We start from the raw sequence: 16,632 nt of genomic DNA, 5'->3' as shown, positions 1-16,632 counted from the left end.
ACTACTTTCTAATAACAAAAGTTATTTACTTTCAATTTAAAGCTGGCCTTCATATACAAATGAAAAAATGAGCTAGAAATAAAGCATGCAAGCAAGTAAACACACAAAGAGAGGGTGGAGAAAAGAAAACAATTCCTATCTGGTGTCTTCCTCCAAGTAACTTAGATGCACCCTTTTTTATTAATGAAAATTTTCATTTATTTTATATTTCCCTCCCTCTTCTCCTCCCTGTGCCTTCCCTCTGTGTCCCCCCCCATCCACTCCTCCTTTGTTTCTGTTCAGAAATGGGTAGGCCCACCATGGGTGTCAACAAAGCATGGCATATTAAGTTGAAGTAGGACTAAGCTCCTCCCTTTGTATTAAGGCTAGGCGAGGCAACCCAGTATGAGGAATAGGTTCCCAAAAGCCAGCTCAAGTGGTAGGGACAGGCCCTAATCCCACTGCTCAGATTCCCGCAAATAGACCAAGCTACAAAACCGTCGCACATATGCAGAGGGCCTAAGTTGGTCTCATGCAGACTCCCTAGCTGTCAGTCCAGAGTCTGTGAGCTCTTATGAGCCCAGGTTAGTTGTTTCTGTGGGTTCTCTTGTGATGTCCTTGACCCCACTGGCTCATATAATTCTTCCTCCCTCTCTTCAATAGGACTCCTGGAGGTTGAACCAGATTGATGACTACCCTAATTGTCATCAGAGGGCCACCATCCAGTAACTGATGGAAACAAATGTAGAGATCCACAGCCAAGCACTGGTGCATCCTCTGGCAATCATGTTACTTATTCTTTTTCCTTGCAGCTTTTAATATTCTTTCTTTATTCTGTATGTTTATTGTATTGATTATTATGTGATGAGGTGTCTTTCTTTTTTGGTCTGTTCTATTTGGTGTTCTGTATGCTTCATATACCTTTATGGGCATCTCCATCTCTTTGTTAGGAAAATTTGCTTCAATGATTTTGTTGAAAACACTTTCTGTGCCTTTGATCTAAATTTCTTCTTCATCTATTCATATTCATAGATTTGGTTTTTTTATAGTGTCCCAGATTTCCTAGATGTTTTGTGTCTGGAGGTTTTTTTTATATTTAGCATTTCTTTGACAGAGGTTTCCATTTCTTCTATTTTGTCTTCAATGTCTGAGATCTTTCTTCCATCTTCTTATACTCTGTTGGTGAGGCTTGCCTCTAATGTTCCTGTTTCAATTCCCTAATTTTTCATTTACAGATTTCCCTCAGTATGTATATATATATATATATATATATATATATATATATATATATATATATATATATATTCCATTTCCACTTTCAGGTCTTGAATTGTTTTAGTCATTTCCTTCCACTGCATGTTTGCGTTTTCATAGATTTCCATAAGGGACTTAATCATTTCCTTTTCAGGACTTATATCTAATTCAGAAAAGATATTTTAAGGTTATTGTCTTGTGCTTCAACTATGTTGCAACACTCAGAGCATGCTGTAGTAGGGTTGCTGGGCTGTTGTGGAGATATATTGTCCTGGATGTTATTGGTTGTGTTTTTATACTGGTGTCTAGAAATCTGGGTTTGGGATAATTTTAATTCTAGGTGTTGCAATCTGGTCTTGTCTTTTTTGGGTGGGTGTTTTGTTCCTTGGTTTCTGTTGCCCTCTCTGATTCTTGGGAGTTTGTTGTGGCTGTGTGTTGTCTGGTAGGAAATCATTCTGGTATCCTGCCAGGTGTGGCCACTGGTGTGAGAATTCTAGTAGAATACGTCTAGGTATTGAGAGCTGACACTTCGGAATGGGGATGGGGGAGAAGGGGGTGCTGAGGTTGTTCACAAAAGGGAGGAAGCAGGATGTTCCACCAGGATCTGCTTAGTCCCCCAGGAATGGGGGCAGAGAGTGAGGAGAGGCAGCAGCAGGCAGTCTGCTCCAGAGCTGGATATGTGACTGGGGGGATTGTGCTTGGAGGAGAGAGGAGGGAGGAGTGAAGATTTCTTGCCTAGCCGCTTCACTTGCCCACTTGCTTCTTGCACAGGTTTGGCTGGAGTGTTCTCAGGAAATACCTGCTGGAGTTGGAGGCTTGGATAAAGGGATACATTGGGGAAAGGAGGTTGGAGGAGAAGAACTGTGTAATCTATTGGAAATTGGAGCAGGACGGGATGGTAGTTTGCAGCAGGTGGTCTCCTATAGAGCTGGAGGTGAGACTGGGGATTTGGAATTGGAGGAGAGGAAGGAAAGGTGAAGATCTACTGTTAGCCTATCTGCTTCTCTGTTCAGTGTGGCCTCTGACAACAAATTTCTAATGAAAATATTTTTAAAAGACCATGGAGGTTTCTCTGTAGATTAAAATTAAATCTTCCGTGTGACGTAGCAATCTCATTTGGGGGCTCTATATCTAAATATATTCAAATCATGATCAAATACCCTAATCCCATGTCCATTGTCATATTGTTTAAAAGAGCCAAGACACAGAAGTTACAGAAATCTCCAGTGGGGGATGAATATAAAAAGAAAATTTAATGTATACATATTATTGAGGAATGCAGTTCACCTTTAGAAAATGAGGAAATTTTGACATTTGTGATAACATAGATGAATTATGCTAAATAAAATATGGCATATACATTGGGGAAGGCACTCTATGATAATGCTTATATGAGAGAACTTTAATAGGTCAAATTCATGAAAAACAAAGATAATGATAGCTGCTAGGGAGTGTGACAGGAGAAATGTGAATATATTAGCTAAAGGAAAATGTTTTGATTATATGTGATGAATATAGCCTCAAAATGCAAATTAAAAATCATTTGAGATTTTTGTCAACTGAGTCCAAATGTCTACCATTAAGAAAGCAAATGACAATGATTGCTAGCATGGATGTGGGGAAAGAGAAATTCTTATACATGGCTGTTTGGAAGTAAACTGGTGCCACCTCTATGGAACTCAATATGAAAGTCCTGAAAACTAAAATGTAAGTTTTACTTATATTGCTCCTGAGTATGTATCTAAGGAAACTAAATCAGCATACTGCAGAAATACTTATACATGTACATTTATTGCTGTACTATTTACAGTAGTCAATATATGTAGCAGTTACTTCATTAGTGTGACAAAATATCTCACCAAAGCAAATTTAGGAAGGAAAGGTTTGTTTGTTCCTGCAGTTTGAGAGGAAGTCCTTTATGGCAGGAAGCCATGGCAGCAGTACTGTGATGCTCCTGCCCACACTGCATCTGTAGGCAGGAAGCAGACAGTGATTGGTGCTGGTACTCAGCTCACTTTCTCATTTTCCTAGTCCATGACCCCTGCCCAGGAATGGTGCAACTCACACTGAGAAATAATCTACCCAACTCAATGAATTTAAACTAGAAAATTCCTCACAAACATGACCAGAGATTTGTCTCCAAGGTGATTCTAGATGCTGTCAAATTTACAGTCAACTATTAAACATCATGATACAAAACCAACTTAGGTTTCCCTCAATAGCTCATTGGATAATGAAAATGTGGGATATATACACAATGAAAGTTTTTTCTTTAAATTATGATAGTTGCAGAAAAATGAATAAAGACCATCATTTTAAGCAATGGAACCCAGGATCAGAAAGTTAAATATTGAATGTTTTCTATCATATACAGACCATTTTAAAGAAATTTACTCTTTGGGAGAAGTAAGAGGACCAGCAGAAAGCAGTGGAAGGATGGATTATGTGAAGGGTGGGGAGCAAGCCTGAGTGAAGTACAGTCATATCTGTGCATGAAAATATCACAATGAGATGTACTAATTGTATACCAATTAAAAGAAATCTGGGAAAAGCCTGAAGAAATGAAATCTCAAAAACCCATAAATAAAAATGATTTCTTATTTTGAAATAATTGCATATTTAACAGAAATTGCCATGAAGGGACAGAAAGTGCTATGTACTTTGCATCCAGTTTCTCCTGATGATTGTAGGCTAATTGTGGCAATAACTTCCTGCAATTCCTCCTGGATTCGGAAGGTGACCATAGGGAAATTTTCATTGCACTTTTTCCTTTATTGTGCATGAATGTCTCTGTGTGCTCACATGCCATAGAGTACTTTCAGCAGTCAGAGGACAACTTGCAGGAGTCCATTATATGGGTCCAAAAGACTGAAATCAGGTCACCAAGGTAAGTGCCTCTACCAGCTGAGCCATCTGGTTTGAGCACTGTACAGAAGTTTTAAAAGTTTTAGTATTCAACCCTAGCACTGCATTTATTTATTTATTTTTCCTTATTTTGTGTCTTGCCTTCACTACACCAAGAATTATAAAAGTATCCACTTGATACTGTCCCAAATGGCTTGAAGTGTAAGCTTCAGCTAATACTAATTGTTTTGCTTTGTCACAAACAGGATATTTTCATAAACAGATACATACTATGTGAAGAATAAAGCACATCTCCCTTCAGTGTACAGTGTCATGAGTTTTAGTTCAACTTTTATATATAATTTGCTCTTTTCTTCCTGTCTTAGTCCTTTGCTCTTGACTCATTTAAGAAATTCCTGGGGATGACAAAAGGCCCCTTTAAATCTTACACTTGATTTTTTTTCCTGCCCTTCTACAGAGAAGCTTACAACAGTTTTTAATGTTAACACCTGATCATTAAGAGTCAGCAGGACTCTCACTGGTCCATTAATAATAAGTGGCTCTGATAGTTTCCAGGCCCAACACAGACTAACATTCTTATTAGGAATTAGGGTTTGGCCCTCAATGTAGAAACATTCCTACCAAAACCAAATCCTGACTAACAGTCATTTTAAACATCAGAATTGTCCAGATTTCAAAAAACAGGGTCTTGGAGAGGTCCACAAAACTGCTGACATCTGTTTGGAGATTAAATGTGTGGAAACAGATCAAACCAAGTTAAGTCCTGTCATAAGAACCCGAAATTATCACTTCCCTTCTCAGCTTCCCTCTGGAGAAAATATTGAGTAAATTTTTCTGAAAGACAAATAACATAAACATGTATCATGCTTTGCCCTCTCGTTTGAAGACTCTGATGGAGGACTATAAACAATAGAATAAACTGCATGAACTTATTTCTCTTCTCTCATTAATTTTGTTCAACCTATGTTCCCTTTAGATTCCTGGAACAGTAGCCAAGAACAACCTTGGGTGCAGAAATGAACATCTCATTGCTTTGCAATAAAGGGTAGTTCTATTTATGGTTCATTTGTAGCCTTTCACGTTATATTCTACATAGAAAAGAACAAAAGAAGTTTTTCGTGGGCAGCATAAAGTCACTGGGGTGCAGAACATGACTCTTGTCATAGCCACAGAGAAACAGTATTGACATACCAGGGAAAGTTAGAAGAGCTTAAAGAATTTTTGAGATATTTTAGCAAACCAAAATTGAACTCCTCTCAAAGTGCAAAAAAATACTAATTTGTTTCAGTTTCCTCTCAGTGTTAGTTTTTTAAGTGTGCTCATTTACTATTTTCCTCATATTCAGAAGTTACCTTTCATTTATGCTAAGATATGAGTTATTTACTAATTCATAATTTATTGGGTGCTTACTTTTACAAGGCACTGGGCTATATGCTAGGGATACAGACCTGACCTATATGTTTTCTACCTAAGGAGCCCACAGATCACAACCTAAAATGTTACTCTAAGGTAAAGACATTGGGTTTTCAAAATTGAAATCAGTTTTCTGTTGTGGAGATAGAATGTAAAACTTGGGTATTTTAGATAGTGTTGGGAAGTATTTGGAGAAAACTAAGACCACTTCCCCAAGCACAGCTTTTATTAAAAATAAGCCTATGTTGTGTTAATGAATTCTCCAAATCAGTGAAGACTTAAAATTTTATAGTAGACTGGTAGCAATATATTAAACTGCACACTCCTTAAGTCAGCGGACATACTTTATTTATCTCTGAATATTCACTGCATTCCAGACTATATAGGTTCAGGAAACATTGACTCCAGAGGTAGATAAATAGAAGATGGACTAACTCTACAGATTGTAGCATAACACATCTGTCTCTAAAATAAATGTGTCTAAGGGTTTTGAAAGAGCACCTGGAGACAACTTCTTGTTGTGAATTGCTTTTTTATGCTGTAGAGCATTTGTTTAATGATGCAAAGATGTGCTGCATTCTTTTTATGTTGAGTGTGTTTAACTCTGTGAAGCTGTGTTACTTTGCCTGTCTAAAATCCCTGATTGGCCTAATAAAGAGCTGAATGGCCAATAGCAAGGAAGGAGAAAAGATTGGCAAGGTTTGCAGGCAGAAAAAATAAATAGGAGAAATCTGGGAAAAAAGGATTGAGGTACAAAAGGACAAAAGATAGAAGAACTCCAGGGGCCAGCCACCCAGCCACCCAGCAAGCCACAGAGTAAGAAGAAAGGTACACAGAAATAGGGAAAGGTAAAATCCCAGAGAAATAAGGTAGATGGAATAATTTAAGTTAAGAAAAGCTGGCTAGAAACAAGCCAAGCTAAGGCCAGGCATTTATAAGAAAAAATAAGCCTATGTGAGAGTATTTATTTGGAAGTTGGGTTGTAGGCTCCCAAAAGAGTAAAAAAAAAAAAAACAACTACAGCCTCTGAAGAGTGTCTCATTCTCTTTTGTTATTGTTGTGGGAGCTATAAAATTCATAAATACACCCCTCTCCATGCACAACAAAGTAGTTTTTCAACAAAAGAGCAGAAGAGGCAATGTTGCTAATATGTAAACAAAAAGGGCTGGGCATGCCAAAGTGAGATTTTTCATAGAGCTGTTAGACAGCAATAAATAGTCAATATATGAATATTATGCTGTAGAATGTTTTATTAATTATAATGCAATATGTGAAAGATAAATTGAGAAAATTGTTTTTCCTATGAGAGAGGCAGGATAATTTAGTGAAATTAAAGTTTGAATTACTTCTTAAGGTGTTTTGTTGTTATGTCACCTTGGGAAATTTATTGAGTAAAGTTTTTATGTTACAGATGTCTGATCTGTAAAATTGGGCTAACAGTAGTAATTATCTAAAGTTATGCTAATGTTTATAAAATTCTATTTTAAATTAAAATATTTAGATATTTTATATGCAAATATTGTACTTACATCATTGGTTTGTCTCTTCCTCCTCCAACCTCTCCCATACCATATCCACTTCCTCTAAAATTCATGACCTCTTCGTGTGTGTGTGTGTGTGTGTGTGTGTGTGTGTACAAATTAAGTCCATTTAACTTACTTTGTGTATGCTTTCAGGGCTGACCCACATGGGACTATATAACAAAACAATGGTATCGTTCCTGAGGAAGACTGATTCTCCTTCTCTCAGTAGCCATTGATTGCCTATTGGTCCTTATTTAGGGGGTGGAACCTTATATAAAATTCTTATTTTTGAGCTAGACTTTGTGTTTATTCAAAAACTGAAAGTTTTTTCTCTCAATTTACCAGCTGCTTAAAAGTCTCTAACAAATAAATTCTATAAGTGCAATTAATTAGCATATTACATGGATCAGTAGAAACAAATTCCTTTTAGCCAGTTTTCCAAGAAACAAAGACAACACAGATTGCAACTTTTCATTTTAATATCACTTACAACCCAGGTAATATTAAATAAATCGTTCTAAAATAAATTCTTCAAATCCTAAATTAGTTGTTTCATAGACATATATGAAAACTTCCACATCCCATGTGCAGCAGACTATAGTTTTTAAAATAAAATTTAAAATTATTTAAATATAAAAGCTTGTCCCTGGACTAATTGTTGTGCCAGTTTGAAAAACAACTACAAGTGTCTTGAAGCACATCATATAAGGAGTATTCATATAAGGAGTATAGTAAACTATAAGGAGTATTCAGACAAGGCTCCCACAATTCAGTCTTAGAGAAATGCTTGACAGAGATTGAAGGAGATTAACTTATTCTGGTCTGGCTAAAAAAAATATTCAGGAAATCTAGGACAATTTTTCTAGTCTACTATTTTCATGAATGTAATATAATGCCATGGATTTTGGATTTCTTTAACCCCATTCTTTGTTTTGCAACCACTATTCCTATCTTCCAGTATTCAAGGAAATGGAGTTATGGTCATGCTTTTTATTATTTCATGTGCAACTATTCTGACCTAGTTTGCTGATATTAAGTGGGTTGTAGAAATTCAGGAATTGTCTCATCTTACCATCATAGACTTTCTATGTTGATAATATGTAATTATTTGTCTATGACAGGCTTTGAGACTTTTAAATTTTCAGTCATTCTCTTTTTCCTCTTATTCTAAATAATTTTCTGAGCACTGAGTTTAGACTAGTTACATTTTCTCCTAATTTGTTTCCTAAACAGATGACTCTAGTCTGTTCATTCTAAGATGCTGTTATTTGCCAATTTTTATATCTTTTCATGTCTTTATCCTTTATATATGTCTTCCTTTCACTTCTCAAAAAGAACCATGAGGGCAAAATAACAACTCTAAGATGTGACATTTAAAATGAGTAATAATAATAGAGTAATATAAATCCATCAGTAACATGCTCACAATTTCAAAGATTTTGTTATCCAATGAAAACCCATTTATGGAATCAACATTTCGATTTTCTCAGTTAGTGGGAGAGCAGGACATGATTGTGGTAGGAACACAAATAAGGAATTTAAAACACCAAATTTACTATTGAATATCCTACTGAGAGAAAATGTAAGCTTGGTTGGTTACTCAGTGTCACTGTTACGTAGCTCTACTATATGATCATCAAACCTACTTCATAAATGCTGTTACTACCTTCTCTTCAAAGAAAAACACTTCAGTGATTTCCAGTAACCTAGCTTACATACTGGTATTGAATATTTCTTAACCCCAATGTTTAAATTTCTTGTGATCTATCCATATAACATCACAAATTCTTATCAATTCATGTTTAGGATATTATAATAACCCTCTTTGTTTCATTGCATCAGATTGACTCCTTGATAAAATAAGAAAAAAAAAGCCTCTTTTTTTTTTGGTCTGGCATGGTACTCTTATTAAAATAATTGCCTTTGTCAAAAATCTAGTGGCTGTAGTTGTTTGCACTTATTTCTGAGTCCTCTGTTCTATTTCATTGACCTACATGTCTGTTTTTGTGCTAGTGCCATACTGTTTTTGTTACTCTGGCTTTATAGTATATGTTGAAACCTTGTGCAGTGATACCTCCAATATTATTTTTGGCTCAAGATTGCTATGGGTATCCAGAGATGTGTGTGTGTGTGTGTGTGTGTGTGTGTGTGTGTGTGTGTGTGTGTACCTTTATTTCAATTATAGGATTGTTTTATTCAATTTCTGAGGAAAATGCCATTGACATTTTGATGGATACTGTATTGAGTGTGTCAATTACTTTCAGTAATACACCCATTTTCACAGTGTTAGTTCTACACATCCATGAACACAGATGGTCTTTCTATCTTCTAGTGTCTTTCTCAATGTCTTTCTTCAGATTCCAAGTCATATTACAGAGCAATAACAATAAAAACAGAATGGCACCGGCATCAAATCTGACACATTGACTAGTGGAATAGAATAAGACATACATACAAACCTACATTGTTGTATAATATTTTGTTTGTGTTCTGACAAATAAAGCCTGCCTGGAGATCAGAGGGTGGAACTAGCCACTAGTTAACCATAGAGACCAGGCAGTGGTGGCACACACAATTAATCCCAGCACTTGGGAGGAGGAAGCCAGAAGATCAGGAGTTCAATCCCACTCAGGGCTACAGGAGATTGAACCAGTGAAAAAGAGAAACAGAAGACGGGTGGTGGTGGTGCACACCTTTAATTCCAGTACTACGGAGGTAGAGACAGGAATACAAGGTGGGTGCAGACAGGATCTCAGGCCCCATTCAGTCTGAAGATTCATAGAGACAGGATCTCCTCCCCATTCCGTCTGATATTTCGTAGAGGTAACAAGTCTCTAGTGGCTGGCTGCTCTGCTTCTCTGATCTTTCAGCTTTCACCCTGATATCTGACTCTGGGTTTTTATTATAAGACTAAATAGATTCACACTTCACTACAGTCCTACAGCCACCTTATTTTTGACAAAGAGGCCAAAAATACACACTGGAAAGAAGACAGCATCTTCAACATATGGTACTGGTCAAACTGGGTATTTACATGTAGAAGAATAAAACTCAATCTTCATCTCTTACCCTCCTCAAAACTCAACTCTAAATGAATCAAAGATCTCAATATAAGATCTGATAAAAAAAATTAGATCTGACACACTGAATTTGATAGAGAAGAGAGTAAAGAACATTCAAATTCATTAGCGCAGGAAAGTACTCTCTTAACAGGACCATATCACAGTCATTAAGCTTAACAATTAAAAAATAGGGCTTCAGGAAACTAAAAAGCTTCTGTACAGCAAAAGACATCATCATTCAAGGGAAGAGGCAACCTACAGAATGAGAAAAAAGTATTTACCAGCTGTACATTTGCCAGAAGTTTAATTACTAGAATATACAAAGAACTCAAAAAGCTAAATACAAAAAAAAAGTTTCTGACTGAGGTAACCCAGACCCCAAAAGACAAACACTACATTTTTCCCTTGTGTTTGTGGAAGTTAGCTTTGAATCTTTAGATATGTCTGTTTAATTTGGAATACCCCAGAGGTTAAAAAAAATTACTAAAGGGCAATAATGTAGCATAAAAATAAACAGAAAGTTCTCAAAAAGATGAAACACATATCCCTTAGACACATTTCACAAAATGTTCAACATCTTTTGTAGCTAGAGTTTTCTGCCTTGCCCACAGTCAGGACAAATCTCTGTCACCCGCCAGTCCCACAGCCGCTCAGACCCAACCAAGTAAACACAGAGACTTATATTGCTTACAAACTGTATGGCCGTGGCAGGCTCTTGTTAACTATTCTTATATCTTAAAGTAACGCATTTCTACAAATCTATATCTTGCTACGTGGCTCATGGCTTACCAGCATCTTCACATGCTGCTTGTCCTGGCAGTGGCTGGCCGCGTCTCCTTCTGCCTTACTGTTCTTTTATTTCTCCTCTGTTAGTCCCGCCTATACTTCCTGCCTAGCCACGACCAATCAGGTTTTATTTATTGACCAATCAGAGCAACTTGACATGCAGACCATCCCCCCAGTACAGCCAAGTGCAGACCATCTCAGACACCTGCACTCAGGCCCATGGTCCTAATCATCCTCTATGCAAACCTGCTGGGTAACGCCACAAGGAACCCAAGAAGGGCTCCTACAGGACATACATTAACATCCCACAGCAATCTTTCATCATTAGTGAAATGCAAATTAAAACTACTTTTAGATTTCATCTTACCCCATCTACAGTGGCTAAGATTTAAAAAAAAATGATGACAAATACTGGCATGGGTGTGGGTTAGGAGGAACACTTATTTCCTACTTGTGGGAGTAAGAACTGTCACAACCACTATGAAAATCAGTGTGGAAGTTCCTCAAAAAGCTAAAATAAGATCTCTTACCCAATCTAGCTGTACCACTCTTGTACATACACCCAAAGGACTCTATATATTCTACTGCAGAGATGCCTGTGAATACAAGATCATTGCTATTCTATTCATGATAGCTACAAAATGGAAGCAGCCTAGATGTCCCACAGCTGATGAATGGCTAATGAAAATATGGTACATTGACCCAATGGAATACTATTTAGTTGTTAAGGAAAACAAAATCATCAAATTCTCAGGTTGAAACAGGAAACAATTATTCTGAGTAAGGTAATCCAGACCACAAAAGATGAATATAACATTTTTTTCTCTGTGGAAGTTAGCTTTGAATCTTCAAATATGTGTTTAATTTGGAATATGCCTAGAGGTAAAAAAAAATTACTCAAGGGCCGTAAGAGGGCTTTTCAAGGGAGGGGAGATAGAAGTCAGTGACTTAAAGGGTTAAGGGTAATAATGGAAAAGAAATAGAGAAACAAATGTGTTGAGGATTGGAGAGCAGGATAGAGGAAGTAATATTGGGAGGAATAAATAATATAATGACCTTTTGAAAAACTCATTTGAAAGCTTACTACTCTAGAATCTTCCATATATATATACATATATATATATATATATATGCACCTATAAATGCAATTACCCTATAATAGGGCAACAATGTCTCCATTAGTCTCTACAAGCTAAAAAATGAAAAGCCCAGTGTTAGGAATGAGGAATCTGTTTTGGAGTATTGGCCACTGAGGTCTCATAGACTTCTAAACACTACAGACTACTGCCAATCCTATTGGTTACCCTCTAGAACTTGATGGTAAGATCCTATTGATCAAGACACTACATTCCTGAATTAATAGAATATGAAGTTTCTTTGATGCTCATCATCTTCTCTGAAGTATTTTGGTGATGCCAGGATCAGACATGCCTCATTGTCATAAAAAACCTTATGTTATTAAAACATCTTAAATGCTATATTCTATAGATCACTGAAGTGTTTGAAGATCAACTGTCTATCTAAAATATATCTGTTTGACCTTGAAAACATACCTAACATAACTATAAGTTTGATTGTAATAGGTAACTATTAACCCGTTTTTCTTTATTATCCTAAATAGTTTGTAATAATAACTTTCAAGGACTAGAAATCTACATTACATTGTTAAATGAGCTGTATAGGTACAATACCTTAAACAAGACTACAAACGTATGTACAGTAGGTTGTAACAAAAATAACCTTAAATTTGTGTCAATATATAAAATATCTTAAACAAGAGTAGAAACATATACAGTATAACAAGAATAACCTTAAATTTGTAGCAATATACAAAAATCCGTGCCAATGTAAAATATTTAAGACTAGTAGTTTCTTTTTTTTGGTTTAAAAGTAGATTCAATAATCTACTCTTTTATCCTGTCATTTCTATATCTCCCCTTTTTCTTTTCAGAACAAGATCCCTGAATCTAATTTCCTTTGTTCAGCCCTTTCCCTGACCACTACCAATAACAACGTTGTAACCAACCCTCCTAAACAACGACAAATAGCAGAGGGCAGAGGCGGCCAGTAGCAGGTGGTAAGTCCTGCAGACTTTGGAGCCTAGATGCCTCTGGGGTTTGGGGCCTGTGGAGTTTGGGTGGCACTCAGAGATTGTTGTAGAGAGGCTGCAATAGGAAAATCCAAGACGGGCTTGGGGAAAGAAAGGAAAAGCCAACCGGTGGTTCAGTGACTCCGGAGGGTACCGCTCCAGCGACTGGCTGCCAGTGGCTGCAAAGCCAGGGGCAAGCAACTATCTTGTGAATTCGTGCCCTGAGTAGGACACCAGGTGAAACCTTATCTAATTATTCTTTATCAATAAAAAATTGGGAGTCAGATATCAGGGTAAGAGCCTGAAAGATCAGAGAAGCAGTGAGCACCCAACAATGGCATCCTACCTTTTCCATTCCTTCCTCCAAAAGGGCCGAGATCCTCTCTCAGCCCCACCTTACTACTTCCTGTCTCCTATCTGTCTACAGTCCTCCTATCCTCTATGGTTAATTTTGGTCAGCTAATGGCTAGCTCTGCCTTCTGACTCCAAGTAAGCTGTGTTTGTCAGAACACAATGAAAATATCACACACAATAGTTACACATGTGAATATAAGCTGTGATAGCACACACAAGACTTATGCAAACTCAAGCCAGATAAAATTCCAGTACCAAGAGGGATATTGGGCATAAAGTCTCTTTCCTAGCTGAGGAGCTACTAGCATTTGATAGCTACCAGGAAAGAGCGAGACAGTTTTCTATAAGAGTGTATCTCCTAGCTAGGTATGGTGGTTCACTCTTTTAATCTCAGCACTTGGGAGGCAGAGTCGGGCAGATCTCTGTGAGTTCAAGGCCAGCTTGGTCTACATAGTGAGTTCCAAGCCACATAGTGTGATCCAGTTTCCAAAAAAAGTGTATCTCTTGGTAGACGAACTATACTCCAGTGGAAGGCCACACATCTAAGAATATACCAACAGCACAAATTTGACTTTGACATTTTTTTTTTCAAAATGAGTAAACAAAGTTGCATAGATAGGGAAGAAGAATTGATCTGGAGTTGAGGGAGCATGAATATAATCAAAACACATTGAATTTTGCAAAGAACTAAAACAATTTTTTCATTGTAGATGTTTGGTATTTCCAAGGTTAAGCATACTCTGAATTGTTTTATATATATTTTAAGATACTGTTATGGAGTTATTTTGCTAATTTCCTCCTTGGATCTCCAATTTTCTATAGGGGGGGACAAATAGCAGATGGGGGAAGAGGGTGGTAAATATATGGTTAAAGTACATGACATACTTATATGAAAATACATTTATGAAATCTATCAGTATGTGTAATTAATATATTCCAATAAAATTTATATTAACTGTTCATAGGTTTGAAGGACATTTAGGTTGTTTTCATTTGCTATCTGGTTGCAGTAATTTGCAATCTCACCAATGAGGGTGTCCCTTTTTCCTGCATAATGAAATTCTACTTAGGTGTACAGAAAATTGGAATCATGAAATTTGTAGGTAAATGAATGAAACAAGGAACAGTTATACTTACTGAGGTAACCAGACTCAAAAGTCAATACACAGTCTCTCCTATTTATGGATCCTAGCTCCAACTTTTTAGGGCAAATATATTACCTTGAGTAACCTTGGGAACCAAGAAAGTAAAAAAGGACCATGATGGAGTGGGGATAAGATCTGTAGAGAGGAGAGGATGTGGAGCTAGGGGAACTCTCCTCCACTGCTGGTGGGAATGCAAGCTTGTAGAACCACTTTGGCAGTTTCTTAGAAAATTGGGAATCAATTTTCCCCAAGACCCAGCTATACCACACTTGGGCATATACCCAAGGAATGCTCAATCATACCACAAGGGCACTTGCTCAGCTATGTTCAAACCAGCATTGTTTGTAATAGCCAGAACCTGGAAACAACCTAGATGCCCTTCAACTGAAGAATGGATAAAGAAAATGTGGTACACATACACAATGGAGTACTACTCAGCAGAGAAAAACAATGACATCATGAGGTTTGCAGGCAAATGGATGGATCTAGAAAAAATCATCCTGAGTGAGGTAACCCAGACTCAGAAAGACAAACATGGTATGTACTCACTCATAGGAGGATATTAGATGTAAAACAAAGATGACTAGATTGCTACTCACAACTCCAGGGAGGCTACCTAGAAAACAGGACCCCAAGAAAGACACAGGGATGGCCCAATGATAGAGAAATGGGTGAGATCTACATGAATAACCTGGACGTGAGTGGGGGAAATGAAAAACAAGGGTCAAGGGAAACAGAGCTTAGGGGAGCAGGAGATCCCAGCTGGATCAAGAACAGAGAGGGAGAACAAAGAATAAAAGACCATGATAAATGAAGACCACATGAGAATAGGAAGAAGCAAAGTGCTAGAGAGGTCCTCAGAAATCCACAAAGATACCTTCACATCAGACTACTGGCAATGGTCAAGAGAAAGCCCGAACTGACCTACTCTGGTGATAGGATGGCCAAACACCCTAATTGTCGTGCTAGAAACCTCATCCAATGACTGAGGGAACCAGATGCAGAGATCCATGGCCAGCCCCCAATTGGCGAGAAAGAGGAGGGTTTGTATGAGTGGGAATTGTTGAGACCAAGATTGGAAAAAGCACAGGGACAAATAGCCAAATGAATGGAAACACATGAACTATGAACCAATAGCTGAGGAGCCCCCAACTGGATCAGGCCCTCTGGATAAGAGAGACAGTTGATTAGCTTGATCTGTTTTGGAGGCATCCAGGCAATGGGACCGGGACCTGTCCTCAGTGCATGAGCTGGCTGTTTGAAACCTGGGGCTTATGCAGGGACACTTGGCTCAGCCTGGGAGGAGGGGAATGCACCTGCCTGGACTGAGTCTACCAAGTGGAACTCAATCCCCAGGAGAGTCTTTGCCCTGGAGGAGATGGGAACGAAGGGTGGGCTGGAGGGAAGGTGGGGGGGGAGGGGGAGAACAAGGCTGATATGTAAAATTAAATTAAATTATAAAATAAAAAAAAGATCTGTAGAGAGGATGATAGTAGGTGCTATGAAGGGATAACTAGGTAAAATGGAAAAAACTTTAACTGGGAGGTGGTGATGGATAATACAGTAGGAGAGGAAAGAAGAAAGGATAAATGATTAAGGATGCTTGAAAAAGCAACAGGAATGCATTTTTGTTTACTTAAAATACGTACAAGATACAAACAGATACACAATTTATTTATTTATTTATTTTTCATTTTTCTTTATTAAGAATTTTTCTACTCACTCTACATACTACCCACAGATCCCACTTCCTCCTTCCTCCCACCCCCAGCCCTCTCTCCCAAGCCACCCCACATCCCCACATCCCCCAAAACAAGTTCTTTCATGGGGAGTCAGCAGAGCCTGGCACACTGAGCCTAGGCAGGTCCAAGCCCCTTCCCACTGCACCAAGGCTGTGCAAGGCATCACACCACAGGCACCGGATTCCCAAAAGCCTGCCCATGCACCAGGGACAGATCCGGATCCCCCTGCCTGGGTGTCCTCCAAACAGTTCAAGCCAAACAAGCGTCTTCCATATCCAGAGGGCCTAGTCCAGTCTTCATTGGGGCTCCACAGCCACTAGTCAGAGACACAATTTAAATGAAGTTACATCACTTGAGGTGATAATGCTCACTCCAAGGCACAGCTATATATTACCTAATAGAAACCTCAGTGCCAGGCAT

The sequence above is a fragment of the Peromyscus maniculatus genome, chromosome X (genome assembly GCF_049852395.1).
Source record: "Peromyscus maniculatus bairdii isolate BWxNUB_F1_BW_parent chromosome X, HU_Pman_BW_mat_3.1, whole genome shotgun sequence".
Classification (NCBI taxonomy): Eukaryota; Metazoa; Chordata; class Mammalia; order Rodentia; family Cricetidae; genus Peromyscus; species Peromyscus maniculatus.
The sequence above is the reverse complement of the archived record's forward strand: the minus strand, read 5'-3'. Positions refer to the sequence as shown.